Source organism: Notolepis coatsorum (assembly GCF_963971535.1).
Source record: "Notolepis coatsorum genome assembly, chromosome: 3".
Classification (NCBI taxonomy): domain Eukaryota; kingdom Metazoa; phylum Chordata; class Actinopteri; order Aulopiformes; family Paralepididae; genus Notolepis; species Notolepis coatsorum.
The window spans coordinates 207,979,632-207,998,739 of NC_140167.1; positions in this window are offsets into that span (position 1 = coordinate 207,979,632).

A 19,108-nucleotide genomic window follows, 5' to 3' on the forward strand; every position below is an offset into this window, starting at 1 on the left:
ACACGCCGTAATGTGTGCAGTTTGCTCCTGATATGCTCCAGCGCAGTTGGCTTGCGGAGCACTCTGCACCTGACAGCACTGTTGGCAGATATCAGGAAGGGGGGAAATAAACCCGAAATGAGGCATTGACATAACAGTATTTTTCACCATTAGTATTCCGTTAATTTCGTATTTGTATTTAGTTTACTTCGTAATGTATAGAGCTTGCTTAATTTGTATTTTCATGACACATTGCGTCCTTTATTTTTGTCACTATCTTTCGCCATTGCATATGTTTGTCTGTCCTATTCCAATTCTATTTTTTTATTATAATTGTACTATATTCTATTGTGCTATATTTAATTTAGTTGATATCCCATTTAATTTTATTCAATCATTTTATTAAGTTGTACAGCCCTGGCCTATATTTGATTTTATAATTATATTCTACTCTATTGTGCTTAACTTAGTTCATATTTCATAAAATTTTACTCCACCTCTTTATTATATTATCTGTCTGTAATGTCACACCGAAAACGACCAAAGCAAATTCCTTGTATCTGATTCTGATAAATTTCTCCACCGCAAATCCACCGCTCAATTAGTATCGCCGCAGGGAGGCATTATCCCACGGGACAATGCATTGGGAACTTGTGTCCCACGAGGAGACCTACCCTGTGAATATTATTGTGCAGATCGGAATATGGGCGCGTGCGTGGGAGCTTGCGCAAAATCACCAATTTTTTTCCACTGCCACGTTTGGATATCCCAACTGCGCTCAGACTGGGATATGATATTCAAAATGTGTTTATTTAGTTTATTTTGTATTGTATTTTGTTTATTTCGTCATTGCATTTGTTTGTCATCCACAAATAAATGAGCAGACCTGTCCATAGTGCTGAATCTTTATACCGAAAGACAGATTGAGGACAAAAAGCATGATTATGGAAATCTTTGGAAACGTCTATGAGATGGGGGAGAGTGGGGTAGGCAGTCATTGACAAGATTGGTCCTATTTAGTATTTTCTGTATACTTTTGAATATATTTTGAATTTGTTTTTCTAAGCAGTTTCAATTAGCATTTTGGGAATGGTAAGATTGAATATTTGTATTTGAACAGCAATAAAATGATGATGGATCAATATTTCTCTCATTCTTTACCTCCTTTTTTCAGAAGGGGTTATTGTTTAAAGGGGACATGCACTGCTATTCATAGCACTATTTGGGCAACTTTACACAATTCCTGTGAGTCTATGGAAGACATCTGTAAGGTTTATTCCAAAAATAATCATTGTTTTATATTTCTAATCAAGTACTCAAAACCACAATTTTTCTGCCTCAGGATTTCAGGCTGTTATTGGCTTGGCTCCACCCATACTAGCAGAATGCTTTGAGTGACAGCCACCCACCAAATAGCTCCGCCCATACTGCATCTCCCCGTCCTTCCAGGTGAATAGTAAACACTTTATACTAAACAACATGGCTGTACCGGTACCGTATATTTGGGATCCAGAGAGCGACCCAGACTATGTTTCGGAAGAAGAAGTTGAGTTGCAACAGCGAGGCTTGCAAATCGTTTCCGAGTGGTAAGTTTATATTGTAACGTTAGTCTAATGGCTCGCCGAAAAGAGCCAGTAACGTTAGTACTTACTTCTGACCAGCTTGCTTCGATAGCTTGCTATAACGTTACCTTGTTTACCTCTGACTAGTTGTGTTCGTATTGAGCAGTACTTACTTATGACTAGCTTGCTTCGATGCATGTCACCCTAACTGTATGTCAATTGTAATAATGAATTGAAAATGGGGGACCCTGATGTAGACAAGACGAAAGTCTTTTCCTGGTCTCCATCCTAGCATCCTCAAGCAGTTGTGTTCGTATTGAGCAGTACTTACTTATGACTAGCTTGCTTCAATAGTTTGCTATAACGTTACTTTATAAAGAGCAGCATACCGTTATATGCAACAGTTCTGTATACGCGACCAGGTGTCCCATACTTTTGGTTGTACTGCACAGCCATTTGACCTAATGTCCCCCCGCAAATGTATATAGTAACGTTAGTATAAAGGAAAATTATTTGGGAACATGCATCCTAGGTCAATTGGCTGTGCAGTATAATCAAAAGTGGGACACCATGTCATGTCACCCTTACTGTATGTCAATTGTAATAATGAATTGAAAATGGGGGACCCTGATGTAAACAAGACGAAAGTCTTTTCCTGGTCTCCATCCTAGCATCCTATAGCAGTTGTGTTCGTATTGAGCAGTACTGTATTGTAGCCATTTTGATCATTGATAGATTGATTTCCTTCACCCTCAAATCAATCTACTATGTGTACCTGTGGAAATTGTGGACGAATGCCGACAGAGGTGGAGAATGTGTGCTGCATGGAGGTTCCTCAGGTACAGTAGTAATGTCACACAACCTTGCATCTGGGTAGCACTGAAAACCATGCATATGGCTAACTATATTATTTTTTATATATAGGTCAGGAGAAGAATAAATCAGGAGCCCGAGGGACTTCCGTGCATGGTTGTTCATCCTGGATTGCAACCAGTCTGCTTCAACCCATATACTATCCAAATGGCAACAAATATCTACAAGGCAGATTTTGGCCGGATACCAGCCTGCGGAATCAATAAGTAAATAATAGTTATTACAGATTTATATTTTATTTACAGGTGTTTCTCCATCTTGCATCTCTCAGACTATACTAATCTTTCTTGCAAACACGATCTAATCCTTATTGCACATCCCACATATTCAATGCTTGCTACTGTCCAATGACATGACATGACAAATAGTAATTTTACAGCGTTTCTTTTTTAAATGTGTGCATAAATATAATACTTCCTTCTTTTTCTTTAGCTGTTTCAGATATATCTCGTACCGGTGTTTTGTGGCCTGGTGTTGGGGGTTCTTAGGACGCAGAGTGAGGGTAGTTATCCCTTCATGTGTGGTCCTAAGAATCCACACCGAATTTCCGGATGCTGATGGTGTCTACACTGGCTTCAGGCCGGTACAAGATTGAAGCGTGACACATATGCGGCAACGGCATCTTCCATGGAAGGCCTGTCAAACTGTGCGCACAGATGTTCTGGGATGGGAATCTGCTGCATGTCCTGCAGATATGGTTGGGGGTCACGAATGACGCAGTCAAACAAGAGCTCCATGAGCTCGTTCACATAGCTTGTAAATGACTAATTGTTATTTGTTATGTCATGTTAAAAAAGTTATTATTTATTCAATTTATTGTTATTGTTGTTAATGCTGTTGTTAATGCAGTGGAAATATTTTTCTATTTATATAGGTCATGTGTGTGCAATAATAAATGTTGATGTTTTCACTTACTGACTGTGGGAGCGGTTTTCCTCGGTTTTATACTGTGTCCACCCTTTTTGGCCTTCGGAAAGCTCATTCGGTAGGCAGGCGCTCCCGAAGCATCTGTAGCTTGGCGTTTTCATTTAAATGCATTGCAGCTCGGTATAGTCTGAAAGGAAAATGTCTATAAGCAATATATTTGTAGTTGATCTGAGGTTATCTATTTGCAACATAATGAGTGATTCGACACATCAGGAGTACATAATTAGTCATTTGTACACAATATAAAATACCTGCAAAGCATTCCAATGTATGAAAAGACCACGTTCTTCGTGGAAAAACGTAAAATGACACTGTGATAGGACTCCAGTGAAGAGGTTTGATGGTGTGGACTTAGTTTGGAGACATCTTTGATGAGCCTCGTGTTTAGCAGAACCTTCTCGAGCTGGTGGGCCGGTTTTGAGTCTAAAGTAAAAAAGAAATTGCATTCAGATATTTCATTAGAGTATATTACAGTAAATTAGAATTATTCAAGCAAGTATACATTTGTAAATCACACCAATCTAGAATGAGAACATAAATAAATATGTTGAGTATATAATCATGATGAAAGACGGACAGACATACCAGGTTTCACCCACTTGCTACTATCTCTCGACAAACGGTCAGCATGAAGACAACGTGGATAGAGTGGTTCTTCGTCGTGTTCATGTACATTCATCAGGTGATTGAGACATGACTTCCACTTGGCCACCCTCTCAGCCGGCGTCTTTGATGTGGCAGCAGTCCAGTAGAGGTGGTTCGATGAGTGTTGCCGCCATTTTCTTATCACCTTGCAGTCTTTATCTTGTGCCACCTTGTCCAGCTTCTTAGACAGGCCTTGAATTTGAATTAAGCAGAACATAACAGTCGTCAATCTAAACAGAACAGGATAACAACATCCTAAGAGATTGAATGTGTGGTGCCTTTCGACATAAGTGTCATACCTTTGGCCACGTGCCACACATCGTAGAAGTGTTTGATGCCCAGATCTCTCAGGTACTTTTGAATCTGCGGGTGACGGTCTGTGACAATACAGTCCAAGGTCACATTTCTGTCCTTCAGAAGAGCGAGGCTTCTCTTCAATCCTTCCTTCTCCATATGGTAACTCCCTCCAACCTCATTGCTCTGTTGAGGTACAACAAGCAAGGCAAGAGAGACAGAGTAATGAAATAGCCTTTTCAAAATAGTCACCCGTGTTAAAAACACTACATCCCCCATCCCACAATTTCCATTTCCTAACCCCCCCCCCGCCCACACACACAGCCAGACCACTTCACACCAACAGCTATTCAATAGCGAGAGCTTTGTGCGATGTGGTTGAGCACAATGAAGGGTGCGGTGTCTTCAGACTTGTTGTATACACACCTGAATGAGTTGGACGTCTATGACATGATTTGTGTCTAGTTCCATCACAGAGTAACTACTACTTAGCACTGTGGCCTGTTGAAAATAATAATAACAATTTCAATCAATGTAGTGCAATATTAAAAATGTATTCATAAAGTAGAAATCTGACATTGGGGAGCTGTTTTCTAACCTGGAGAGTCTGCACGCATGTCACCTCCGATTATGACCTTCGTTTTCTGACTTAATCTGGCGAGGGTGACCTCTTGCTCCGTCTTCCACATACTTAGAACAGCAGGTTCCAAGAACTTCTTGGCGTGTCCCCGAAACGCTCTGTACTTGATTGTCTTGACGCGTAACGCATTGAGAACCTAAAAGAATAAATGAATAACGCTTTGTCAATATGCATGTGTGAAACACAAACAAAAACATAATGGATATATGACTTATGCAATCAAATACCTTCTCCATTTGGGTGAAAGATGAGCCAGTGAAAAACACAGCAGCCGAAAGCTGTAAATCTCCGGCTGGTGTGCTCCCAATCAGTGGCTGGCTGGACAACTTTCTGCTATATTTACAACTAGGGCAGAGCTGGCTGAGAGCCAAGAAGGTTCCTCGCGTAGTCTTCTTGATATGACATCCAGCATCGCACACCGGACACTGTTGTAATAACTGTAGTATTCGTAAACGATGTATTTCTGGACCTCATAGATTGGTTTTGACGGTTCCCTGCTCGCTCAAGGGAGAAAAACACAAATAAATAACACAGCACAGCACAACTGGCACATCTATACAGCTTTACTATTTACCGGCCATGGAGATTTTTGTAACAACTTACGCTAGAATCGAGGGCTCGCTCATCAATGAGTCAATGTTGAACGTGGAATCATGAGGCTCTGGAACGTCTATCGAGCTGTAGGTCACTTCATCCTCATCGGACTCCAGTCGTGGTCTTTTACTGGGTCTAAACGCCTTCACAGGTGTTGATGTGGAGGGTCCCTGTTGACTAGACCAGTAGCCAGTAGTTGGGGTCCCGACCCCGACAGATACAGACACGACTTTCGCCTGAACACCTATTTACAAAACATAGTTTAGTCAAACAAGGGAGACTATAGTTCAAACTGTACAGATTGCTATAGATACAAGATTGTTTATTGTCATGTGGCCGCAGGCCGCAGTTAAAAATGTGCTTTAGTGATTCAGAGTTGGGGGGGAAGGGTGTCAGATCAGAGAGCCTGGCAGGCACAAAACTGGGTGGGGGGGGGGGGGTTATAGTAAAGGCTATTATATATAGCTGCCAAAACTACATGTGTGTTGGAATACATTAATTGCTAATTGATCAGAAATGTTACAAACCTCGACTCTTGACATGTGACCGTAGACTAGTGTTCTTAGACAGCTGTGTACCAACAGAACTCATATTTGGGGGGTCGGTCTGGCAACTGATGTCCCTGGAAGCTGGACGCAGGCGAAGCTGGCCGCTGGAGCTTGTGGCCTAAGTAAGGACAAATAGTCAAACAATTACATTATATAATCTAAGCCACAAATATAAATAAACAGAAATTGATTGATGTATTGATAACATACCCCGCCCCACCCCCCCAAACACAGCTATTTGACTCCGTCGAACACACTAACGTTAGATTGTATTGATAACATACCCAACCCCACCCCCCCAAACACAGCTATTTGAGTCCGTCGAACACACTAACGTTAGATTGTATTGATAACATACCCAACCCCACCCCCCCAAACACAGCTATTTGACTCCGTCGAACACACTAACGTTAGATTGTATTGATAACATACCCCCCCCCCCCAAACAATGGTTCCCCCCCCCCACACACACACACACAGTGAACGTAGCAACAGTTAGTTAGTTAGCTGACTAATTACGACATATCTACTTACTACTTCTGTCGGGTCCCGAATAGTAGGTACAACTCCTTTATTTAGAACAATCCAGGAAACCACCCCAGCATCAAAAAGATTGATTGGCAACGTCGTCGGTGCAAAAATGTGCAGTACAGACTAGGCTTGGGCGGTATGACGGTATTACGGTATACCAGGGTATTTAGAAATCCCGACGGTATTGAAAATCAATACCGTCTAAACAGAGTTTTGTTGTAGTGCACACACGCGCCAGCAGAGGGCGAGACCAGTCCTCACTAGTGGGGTGAGCCATGCAGAGCTGGTTGTCTACACACAGGAGGAGGGGAACCCCGCTTCAGTGAGTGAAATTAAATGAGACACGCTTACCGTTGCTGGTGCTGCGGGCTAACTGGCTATTCTGAGAGCTAACTGTAGTGTTGTGTATGATCACAACGGTGTTCACGCTTTACGGTAATGTTGCAACAGTGCTGTGAAAATACCGTAAAGCGTTGTGGTAACGAGAGTGTGTGTTGTTGTTGTGTGTAGGATGCTGCAGGCAAACTGCTACCATTCTGAGAGCTTAGCGTTAGCACTAGATTGCTGCGGGAGAACTGCTACCATTCTGAGAGCTTAACGTTAGCACTAGATTGCTGCGGGAGAACTGCTACCATTCTGAGAGCTTAACGTTAGCACTAGATGCTGCGGGAGGACTGCTACCATTCTGAGAGCTTAACGTTAGCACTAGATGCTGTGGGAGGACTGCTACCATTCTGAGAGCTTAACGTTACTAGATGCTGCGGGAGGACTGCTACCATTCTGAGAGCTTAACGTTAGCACTAGATGCTGCGGGAGGACTGCTACCATTCTGAGAGCTTAATGTTAGCACTAGATGCTGCGGGAGGACTGCTACCATTCTGAGAGCTTAACGTTAGCACTAGATGCTGTGGGAGAACTGCTACCATTCTGAGAGCTTAACGTTAGCACAGAGAGAGAAAGCAAGAGAGAGAGAGCGAGTGTCATGATCAGGACTCAAGCCTGCCAGATGAGGAGCAATCAGCGCAGCTGCAAGGGATCACCTCATCAGGCAGGCTCTATATCACCTGGCAGATCCAGTCATCCTGTGTCGCAGTGTTAAACTGCCTTCCCAGGTACGACGTCTCGACCTGAAGCTCTGCTACCCGCTCTTGTTGAATTCCCTGTTCTAACCTCCCTCTCTTGTGCCCAAGGACATCCGTTCCAGTGTCAACCAGGACCTCCGCTCCAGCGTGCCCGTCTGGACCCCCTGGTGCTTGACTACGGAGTTCCTGCTATCAACCCCGACACAACCAGTGTCTCCCATCCTCTCATACTGCACGAGGAGTGCACCTACTCAAGGACCATCTCGTACTGCCCAAGGAGTACCCCTGTGCTACCCCCCCAAGAACATTCATCCCGACTGTTGAACATTCTTACAGTTGTTACTTGTCTGTTTGGGGGGAACTATTAAAACACCCTAAACCGCTCCATTCTCTCTCCTCCTGTGTTCGCTATTGGGCTCCACAAGAACCCCTTTTCCTCACAGAACACTGCGACCATGACGTCGAACCCAGCGCCACAGGACGCCGGGGAATGGAGCAGAAACATCCAGGCCGCCGTCAGCGGACACGCCATTCTGGTAAATAAACACAACTACTGGAGGAAGTCATGTCCCAGCTCCGCACCCTCACGCTCAGCTCCACGGAGCGAGACAAACAATTCGAACAATTCACTGCATATGTGGCATCCCAGCTAGTCGTTCCCCCTGTTGTCTCTCCACCCGTGGTGTCTCCACCTGTTGCATCCCAGTACAGGGAGCCCCACATACCCGCGCCGGAGCGTTACGACGGAAACATTGCCAAGTGTCGTGCCTTTCTCTACCAATGCGATTCAGTATTTGGGCAACAACCACTAACTTACCAGAGCGACAGATCCAAGATCTCTTACCTGTCTGGTTTGCTCACGGGTCCTGCGTTAGAGTGGGCAACCGCCCTCCACTTCAGCAATTCCCCTCTCTGCGATTCATACTCCAATTACATCGGCGACATGCGAAAGGTTTTCGACCATCCCCCCGGTGGTTCAGATAGAACGGCCGCTTTATTCACCATCCGCAAAGGACACCGCAGCATGAGCGAGTATGCTATTGAATTCCGTATCCTGGCAGCTGGTTCCCAGTGGACCGACAAGCCATTACTAGGGGCTTTCTGCCAGGGCCTCAGTGAAGTCCTAAAAGACGAATTGGCGTCTAAAGAGTAGCACACTTCCCAAACAATTTGATTAACTTGGCCAGAGATTTGGACGCACGTCTTTGGGAGCGCCGCCATGAAAAAGCCAGCACCATCAACAGTGTGCCGCTGCAGAGCCGCAGAGCCGAAGACTCGGAGCCTATGGAACTCGACCGCTCTCGCTTCCCTCTCCGCGAACGGCGTCACAGACTCAGGACAGGGGCATGTTTGTACTGCGGGCAACTCGGCCACTCCATCGCTTCATGTTCGGTTCGCCCAAACGACGGGGCTCGACAGTGACGCCGGGCGCATGCACAAGCCTTAAATTTGTTCCCAGCTCCGGTCCGAATATGCAATTCAGTGCCACGCTCTACCACAACGGTCAATCACTCCCTCTGTCCACACTGGTTGAGTCGGGCGCAGACGAAAACCTCATTGACGCTGGGGTAGTGTCCCACTACCACATTGCCACCGACGCCTTGCCAATCCCCCGCGATGCTCAAGGCCTAAACGGGAGGTTGCTCTCGCAAATAACCCGCCACACCACGCCTCCCCGCCTTCAACTCTCCGGTAATCATAGCGAGGAGATCCGTTTCCACGTCATTGAATCCCCCCATAATCCCATCGTGCTAGACATGCCATGGCTAAAGCTACACAACCCTGTAATAAATTGGCCAACGGGCTCAGTCACGAGCTGGAGTGCTCACTGCCACGCCTCTTGTCTACAGTCGGCGCGGTCGCCACTGGCAGCCGCAGGTTCTCCTGTTCCCAACGAACCTATTGACCTTTCGACTGTTCCTCCAATTTATCACGACCTAGAGGCTGTGTTTAGTAAACAACAGGCTCTCTCCCTGCCACCTCATCGCCAGTACGACTGTGCTATTGATTTGCTCCCGGGAGCCCCGCTCCCCGCTAGTCGCCTGTTTAACCTCTCACGCCCAGAGAGAGAGTCTATGGAGAAATACGTCCACGAGTCCCTGGCCTTGGGCATTATTACCCCCTCCTCTCCTGTCGGCGCGGGATTCTTTTTTGTGTCCAAAAAGGATGGCTCCCTTCGCCCCTGTATCGACTACCGGGGTCTCAACAACATCACGGTCAAGAACAAGTACCCCCTGCCATTGATTAACTCTGCTTTCGAACCCCTGCAAGGTGCCACCGTTTTCTCGAAGTTGGACCTCAGAAATGCCTATCACCTTGTCCGCGTCCGGGAGGGAGACGAATGGAAGACGCCCTTTAAGACCCCGCTCGGACACTTCGAGTACAAGGTAATGCCTTTTGGGTTGACCAACGCCCCTGCTGTCTTCCAGGCCCTTGTCAACGACGTTCTCCGTGATGTCCTTAACCGCTCTGTATTTGTTTATCTGGACGACATCCTGATTTTCTCCCGCTCTATGGAAGAGCACATCCAGCATGTCCGCCGGGTCCTCCAACGCCTGCTGGAGAACAAGCTGTTCATCAAGGCAGAGAAGTGTGAGTTCCACGTCTCCTCCATCGGATTCCTCGGCTACATCATCGAGGGCGGCAAGATCCGGGCAGATCCCAAGAAGATCAAGGCGGTGACCGACTGGCCCCGTCCCACCAACGTCAAGCAGCTCCAGCGCTTCCTAGGGTTTGCCAACTTCTACCGACGTTTCATCAGGCACTACAGCCTGGTCGCTGCACCCCTCACCCAACTCACCTCGCCTTCCGTGCCCTTCGTCTGGTCAGACAGAGTGGACTCCGCCTTCGCCGAGCTGCGCCAACGCTTCACCTCCGCGCCCATCCTCGTCCAGCCGGACACGTCCCGCCAGTTCGTGGTGGAGGTGGACGCCTCGAGTACCGGGGTAGGGGCGGTCCTTTCCCAACGCTCCGCTCTCGACCAGAGACTGCATCCCTGCGCCTTCTTCTCTTGCCACCTGACCCCGGCAGAGGTCAATTACGACATCGGGAACCTGGAGCTCCTGGCAGTCAAACTGGCCCTGGAGGAATGGAGGCACTGGCTGGAGGGATTGGAGACCCCCTTCCTGGTCTGGACTGACCACAAGAACCTCGCCTACATCCAGACGGCCAAGCGCCTGAACTCCCGCCAGGCACGCTGGGCACTGTTCTTCACCAGGTTCAATTTCACCCTGACCTACAGGCCTGGCTCCAAGAACACCAAGCCGGATGCCCTCTCCAGGCAGTTTGTCCCCGAAGAGGGTTCCGCGCACCCGGACACTATCCTCCCCTCCTCCTGCCTGGTGGCCGCCGCCACCTGGGAGATCCAGTCCGTCGTCCGGGAGGCCCAGCATGTCCAGCCTGATCCAGGTAACGGTCCACCTAACCGGCTTTTTGTCCCAGACCTTGTCCGCTCCCAGGTGCTCCAGTGGGTCCACGCTTCCCGGTTCGCCTGTCATCCTGGGATCAACCGTACCCTGTCCCTGCTGAAGCGGCACTTCTGGTGGGTCACCATGAGGGAGGACACCCGCGACTTCGTCCTTGCGTGCACCGTTTGTGCCCGTGGAAAGGCTTCCCACCAACCACCAGCCGGGCTCCTCAGGCCACTCCCTGTTCCCGGTCGGCCTTGGTCGCACGTCGCCCTGGACTTCGTCACCGGACTGCCTCCCTCACACGGTAACACAGTCATTCTCACCATCGTGGACCGGTTCTCGAAGGCCGTGCATTTTGTTGCTCTCCCCAAACTCCCCTCTGCTTCAGAAACTGCGGACCTGATGGTGCTCCACGTCTTCCGTCTCCACGGGATCCTGGTGGACATCGTCTCCGACAGGGGCCCGCAGTTTATCTCCCAGGTATGGAAGGCCTTCTGCCGGTCCCTGGGGGCCACGGTCAGCCTCTCCTCCCGGTTCCACCCGCAGACCAACGGTCAGTCGGAGCGGGCCAACCAGGACCTGGGATCCGCCCTCCGCTGCGTGACCACCCGGGACCCCTCCGGCTGGAGTACGTTCCTGCCGTGGATCGAGTACGCCCACAACTCGCTGTCCTCCGCGGCCACAGGTCAGTCTCCCTTTGAGTCCTCCCTGGGCTACCAACCCCCACTGTTCCCTGCACAGGAAGAGGAGATCGCCGTGCCTTCGGTGCCGCTGCAGGAGGATATGGGAGGACATGAGGGCCGCGCTGCTCCGCACCGTTGAGCAGAACCGTCGCTTCGCCGACCGCCACCGGACTCCGGCTCCCGACTACCAACCAGGTCAGATGGTTTGGCTCTCGTCCCAAGACCTGCCACTCAAGTCTTTGTCCCGCAAACTCACCCCCCGTTTTGTTGGTCCGTATAAAATCCTGTCAATTATTAACCCCTCGGTCGTTAAGCTCCAGCTCCCCGCCATCATGCGCATTCACCCATCCTTCCATGTGTCGCAGCTGAAGCCGGTTCTCTCCAGTCCCCTGTCTCCTCCTGCTCCAGAGCCTCCTCCTCCGCTGATCATCAATGACCACCCGGCCTACATCGTCCGCCAGCTGCTGGACGTGCGTCCTCGTGGTCGTGGATACCAATATCTCGTGGACTGGGATGGCTACGGCCCGGAGGAGCGCAGCTGGGTCTCCCGAGGGATGATCCTGGACCCTGAGGTCGTCCGGGATTTCCATCGCCGTCACCCGGACAAACCTGGGGGCCCGCCAGGAGGCGCCCGTCGAGGGGGGGGTCCTGTCACGATCGGGGTTCGAGTCTGCCAGATGAGGAGCAATCAGAGCGGCTGCAAGGGATTACCTCATCAAGCGTTCCCTACATCAACTGGCAGATCCCGTCATCTGAGGTCGCAGTGTTAAACTGCCTACCTAGGTACAATGACGCTACCTGAAGACCAGCTGTAGCTCCCCCTGTTTATTCCTTCCTACCTGAAGACCAGCTGTATCTACCTGAAGACCAGCTGTATCTACCTGAAGACCAGCTGTATCTACCTGAAGACCAGCTGTATCTACCTGAAGACCAGCTGTATCTACCTGAAGACCAGCTGTATCTACCTGAAGACCAGCTGTATCTACCTGAAGACCAGCTGTATCTACCTGAAGACCAGCTGTATCTACCTGAAGGCCAGCTGTAGCTACCTGAAGACCAGCTGTAGCTACCCCTGTTTATTCCTTCCCTAACCTTCTGTTTCTTGTGCCCCAGGACCTCGCTCCAGCGCCCTTCCACCCTGACGTCTCGAGCTCCAGCGCCCTTCCGCCCTGACGTCTTGAGCTCCAGCGCCCTTCCGCCCTGACGTCTCGAGCCAAGCAAAGAGGACCCCTGCTCGCTCTCTCAACGCAGGACCTATGCTCCCCGCACCAGCGCCCTTCCGCCTGGACAAGTCAAGCCAAGCAAGGAGTACCCCTGCTCGCTCTCCCAAGCGCAAGACCTGTGCCCCAAGAACATTATAACCTCCGTGTTGTTCACATTCCTGTTCACATTCCTGTTATAACTCTGCTTGGTTGGGAAGAATAATTAAAGAACCCTAAATTGCTCCATTATCTCCTCCTGTGTTTTGCTATTGGGCTCCGCAAGAACCCCATCCTCACAGCAACACACTATCAGGGGCCGGGTTTGTAGTTATCCAGGTCACTGTTAACTCCCCATCCTCGACATGCCACCCATTGCCAACAGGTGAAGGGGCACACATTATAGCTGCTTGGTAATTTGCCCTTTTGCCGCGTTGGTACAATGTGCCACTTGTCGGGGGCATAGAGAGTTCTGGCAAAGCCGATGATGCCATGCAGAATGCTTTATATCTGGCATCATTCACGTTCTTAGCTGATGGCTGGCCATACAGGTGGCCAGTGTTGGGACTAACGCGTTACAAAGTAACTCTAATGCATTACTTTTTAAATTCAGTAACGCTGTTACCGTTACTAAATGGTTTGTTAGTTCGTTACTGCGTTCTTTTTATGTAGATTCATAGCGAGCGTCCTCCTAACTCCGTTTGATTTCGCCTGAGTTTGTTTTGTTTACAATAGAGAGCGTCTATTTCTTTCCGTAGCCGCATTTCTGGTTTTCGCATTTCTGATTGGCCACTGACTGACGTTCTCTGACCAGAGAGTGTCAGTCAGTGGCCACTGGCCAATCAGAAATGCGCAAACCAGAAATGCAGCTACGGAAAGAAATAGACCCTCTCTATTGTAAACAAAACAAACGCAGGCGGACGCTCGCTATGAATCTACATAAAAAGAACGCAGTAACGAACTAACAAACCATTTAGCAACTACTTGGAGAGATAATTAATATACAACATGGAAACGAGATAAAGAACATGTTTGAGGCGCTGCTGGAGTCAACTGGACTAACGTTACTACATCTCGACCACCGCAGACTTTGGTGAGTGCAATGTGTTCACTGAAACTCAAGTTGATCAACGGATTTTGACTGTACGAAATCTGCCAGGGAATCTCATAATACTAATCAAACAATATAAATATAGTCCTTTCATGCACAATTGATATCCTAACTATTCTAACGTTGCAATGCTTTGATTGATATCTTAAACAACGTTGCAACTTGCAAGATGGTGAATGAATGAATGAATGAATGAAAACTTTATTTAACAGATTGCAGAATGGGTACAATACAGTACGGCTCAATACATACAATTGTTAAGGGGATGCAGACTTGAGAAAGACGTTTGTCTTGTTTCCATCAGGGTCCCCCATTTTCAATTCATATAGACATTTATGACATACACAACATACATGACATTTATGGCATAGGGACATATAGGTATTTAGTACTGATACATTTGTGACATAAACGGTATTCAAATATACAGTACTGTTACCCCTAGCTTTGGGTAGGGCGTTCCACATTGTTGTGGCATAATTGCAAAACGTGTTTAGTCCCTTGTTTGAGCCGAATCTGGGTTTTACATGATTTGTTGAGCTTCCTCTGGTGTAGTGGTTGTGGTATTCACTGACCTTTGGGAAGTATTTTGACATGTACATGGGTACCCCGGTCATATAGTGTATCTTGTAGACCAGGCCCATTGCAAGTTGCTGTACTCTGTTGTCTACTCTAAGCCATCCTAGGTTGTCAAAGTGGGCAGGGGTGAGGTGGGTTCTGGGGTTCAGGTCAAGTAGTAGTCTGACCAGTTTGTTTTGTGATGTTTGTAATTTTGTTTTAAGCGCCTTTGAGGTGCTTTGGTACCATGAGGTGCACGCATAGTCGTAGTACCCTTGAATTATAATGGTTATAATGAAACGCTCCGGCGACATCAAGGCTGTTCCTTCAACCAGCGCACTTCTTATTATATCGACTCGGGACAACATTTGTTTGTGTCAGATTTGTGTTTGTATATAGACCACATTGCTTAGCAGAGTTCGGTGATGTGAATGGAAACTGTCAAGTTGATCAACCGATTTTGAGTATCTGTGGCATGGGACTCGGGAGCAATCTTTTTTTTTTTTTTTTTTTTTTAAATAACTAAATAGTTACTTTTCACAGTAACTCATTACTTTTGGGTGTAAGTAACTAGTACAGTAACGAAGTTACTTTGAAATGAAGTAACTAGTAAAGTAACTGAGTTACTATTTTTCAGTAACTAGCACAACACTGCAGGTGGCACACATATTTGCTAAGACCATCAAAGGTAGACTGGTCTAGGGTAATTCAGCTTTCCCCCTCCTCCCACACTGTGCAACATCCTGATGTGCAATATCCACAGTGCAATACCCACCCACTACCGTCTGACACTGTGATTGTTATTTGTGCTGTATATTGTTGTTATTTTGTATATTGTACAGGACTAACATTGTCTTATTGTATAGCATTTAATGTTTCTGTATAGGATTTTATGTTTCTTTTATTACTCTTTATTTACCCTTTTATTTATTCTACTGCGGCCGGGATGGACACCGTGTTTCCAATTGCCCTACCCGGCCAAGAAGACCAGGCTCGCCGGGACCCCGGGAGATCCTGGTGAGCCGTTTTTCCTGTTCCCCCACCCGTGCACCACCTAACCGTCTGACGAACGTCACCCTAGCCTGGGTGGACCAGCAGGCAACGGTGGGTGCACTCATTGACTCTGGTGCTGATGGGAGTTTCCTGGACGTTGAGTCTGCCACCCGGGCCAACATTCCACTTGAGGACCTCGAGAGGCCCTTGGAGGTCTTCGCGCTGGATCATCGCCGCCTGGCTGACATCACTCAACGCACCTGTCCAGTCCTTCTCACCATTGCTGGTAACCACGTTGAGAGACTCCAGTTTTTCATCACCAGCTCTCCTCTTGTCCCTGTAGTCCTGGGCAGGCCTTGGCTCGCGCTGCATGAGCCCCACATCGCCTGGTCCTCCGGCACCATCAGGGGGTGGAGCCCCTCCTGTCATGCCCAGTGTCTTCAGGCGGCGTTCAGTCCTTCGCCCCGGGGTTCCCCTTGTGTCCCTGTCTCTAGCCCCCTCTCCGGGCCTCTGTCTCCGTCTCCGGCCTCCCTCGCCGGTTCCCTGTCCCTTTCTCCGGCCCCCCTCACCGGTCCTCTGTCCCCGTCTCCGGTCCCCCTCTCCGGGCCTCTGTCTCTGTCCCCCTCTCCAGTACCCCTGATCGCCGGCTTCCTTCGGTCCCATCCGGGCAGGCCGGGGCCGAATGGGTCGCCGGGTGGCTCCCGTGGAGGGGGGGGTACTGTGAGGATTGGTTCTTTCCCCGCCACACGCTTCTTGGGGTGCTGTGATGATTGGTCCGTTGCCTAACGCACACTTCTAGGTTAAGTATCAATTACCATCACGCACCTGATGTGTGTGCTAATCAGCGCCCCAGTGGGCTTTATATACCTGGACCTTCCTTCTATCGTTGTCGGGTCGTTCTGGAATACAACTGCATTTGCCTGCTTTTTTCCCCGTTGCTGTTCCTGGTCTACTCTCTCTCCAGGACCTTTCTGTGGAGAAACCGCTGTTGAGAACCTTGTTCCCTGTTTGGAGCTGCGCCTTGTTTTGCCCGCTTTACGCGTTGCGCTTGGGTGAGTGGAACCAAACCCCTCTGGATTATCCTGATTGTGTGTATTGAAGAGACACTGAAGACCTTGTTTTGTTTGCACTGACTCAGCTAAGTTGTGTGTTGTGGGGAACACTGAAGACTGTCACTATCAATTGGTTCTGGATTATTCTGATTGTGTGTTTGGAAGAGACACTGAAGACTTCGTTTTGTTGCACTAACTCAGCTAAATTGTGTGTTGTGGGGAACACTGAAGACTGTCACTGTCAATTGGTTCTGGACCCAGCTAGGAAGGAGGGAACCACACTGCCTCTGTGTTTCGTTGGACTGTTTCTGATATCTCTCTCTCTCTCTCCGTTTTCCACCTTGAGTGAAAGCTGGGAGTATCTGCAGAGCCGCTACAACGTCACATGCCAATTCCCCACCACTATCTGCTGGGAGTATCTGCAGAGCCGCTACAACGTCACATGCCAATTCCCCACCACTATCACCAGGAGGATTCTGCAGAGCGGCAGATGACTCTGCCGAAGGCAGTCTCCCTGTTTGTTTGATTATTGTACCTTATCCTTCTTTTGACTTTGTAAATAAATACGCCCTAGCATTTGGCTAACTCTGAACTTCCTGTCTGTGCCGTTGCGTTTGAGGTCGGTTACAAACCATAACAACTACACTGTAAAAAAATAATAATAATAAGTTACCAGAACTTAAAAATATTGAGTTCAGTTACTGCGCATTAAGGTTTTCAGTTTTCAATCCATAATAAGTTAACAGAAAAATAAGTACACAACCACATTATTTCAACCTAATAAAACTATGTTTATTGTCATTGTTTTAAGAACACAAGTTGACTTGGTAATACTCACATTTTGGGTAAAAGAAATGGCTTTTAACATGTGCAATGTTCAATGAAATAGAAAAATAAATAATTAAATTTGTTGATTAATCCCACTGGTCACAATGGTGACCGTAATAATGTTTTTGTTATAAGGCTCTGCAAATGTTACTGAATGATGTAGCAATGTATTTCCAGCTAAATTGAAATAATAAACAAATAAAGGGTCTCAATTAAATATGTGGTAGTAAAAAGAACCTGTGGGAGGATTTCAACAAGATAAATGCGACAACAGTGCAAAATATTTCACTATAATATTTCAAAGCAAAAAAATAATAATAATAATATATATATATATATTTTTTACTGCTGCCCCCTGTGCCTATGCAAATGCCCCCGCGTGCCTATGCAGGCACGCGTGCCTAGGGTTGCCTACCCCTGGCTTAGAGAGTAGACGACAGAGTACAGCAACTTGCAATGGGCCTGGTCTACAAGACACACTATACGACTAAGGTACCCATGTACATGTCAAAATACTTCCCAAAGGTCAGTGAATACCACGACCACAACACCAGAGGGAGCTCCACAAATCATGTTAAACCCAGATTCGGCTCAAACAAGGGACTAAACATGTTTCACAATTATGCCACATCAATGTGGAACGCCCTACCCAAAGCTGTAAAGGAATGTGAATCACTACCCACATTCAAAACCGCTCTTAAAGAGCACCTACGGGAGGCTGCAATTCGAAACTGGCCACCGTATGTATATTTCTCTCCCACCCCCCCACCCCCACCTAATGTACAGTCTCCTCCCCACCGCATGTATATATTCTCTCCCCACTGTATGTATATTTCTCTCCCACCCACCCACCCCCTCCTAATGTACAGTCCCCTCTCCATCATATGTATACTCTGTCAGGATCTATGGGTAACAGTACTGTATATTTGCATATCGTATATATGTCACAAATGTAACGGTACTAAATACCTGTATGCCATGTATGTCCCTATGCCATAAATGTCATGTATGTTGTGTATGTCATAAATGTCACTATGAATTGAAAATGGGGGACCCTGATGTAAACAAGACAAACGTCTTTCTCTGGTCTGCATCCCATCTGCAATCTGTTAAATAAAGTTTTCATGAATGAATGAATGAAAACTTTATTTAACAGATTGCAGAATGGGTACAATACAGTACGGCTCAATACACACAATTGTTAAGGGGATGCAGACCTGAGAAAGACGTTTGTCTTGTTTCCATCAGGGTCCCCCATTTTCAATTCATATAGACATTTATGACATACACAACATACATGACATTTATGGCATAGGGACATATAGGTATTTAGTACTGATACATTTGTGACATAAATGGTATTCAAATATACAGTACTGTTACCCCTAGATCCTGACAGAGTATATACATATGATGGGGAGGGGACTGTACATTAGGAGGGGGTGGGTGGGTGGGAGAGAGATATACATACGGCGGGGAGGGAATATATACATGCGGTGGGGAGGAGACTGTCTATTAGGAGGTGGTGGGGGTTTTGGGCATTTACGGTGGCCAGTTTCGAATTGCAGCCTCCCGTAGGTGCTCTTTAAGAGCGGTTTT